This window comes from Penaeus monodon, chromosome 19, assembly GCF_015228065.2.
Source record: "Penaeus monodon isolate SGIC_2016 chromosome 19, NSTDA_Pmon_1, whole genome shotgun sequence".
Lineage (NCBI taxonomy): Eukaryota > Metazoa > Arthropoda > Malacostraca > Decapoda > Penaeidae > Penaeus > Penaeus monodon.
The window spans coordinates 18,202,147-18,202,351 of NC_051404.1; positions in this window are offsets into that span (position 1 = coordinate 18,202,147).

A 205-nucleotide genomic window follows, 5' to 3' on the forward strand; every position below is an offset into this window, starting at 1 on the left:
CACCTATCTATAGATATAACCCTTGGCCACCGCCAAGACGAATCATTTTTAAACAGCCGTTTGTGTTTCCCGATATTTGGCCAACAACAGCGCATACGACTGTTGCAGATATCTCTCCTTGAAGCGATGTTGTTGCCTGACCAATCCAGCGGCTACAAAGAGTGTAGTGCTCTCCAAAAGGTATTTAGGTATGATGAAAGGAGAC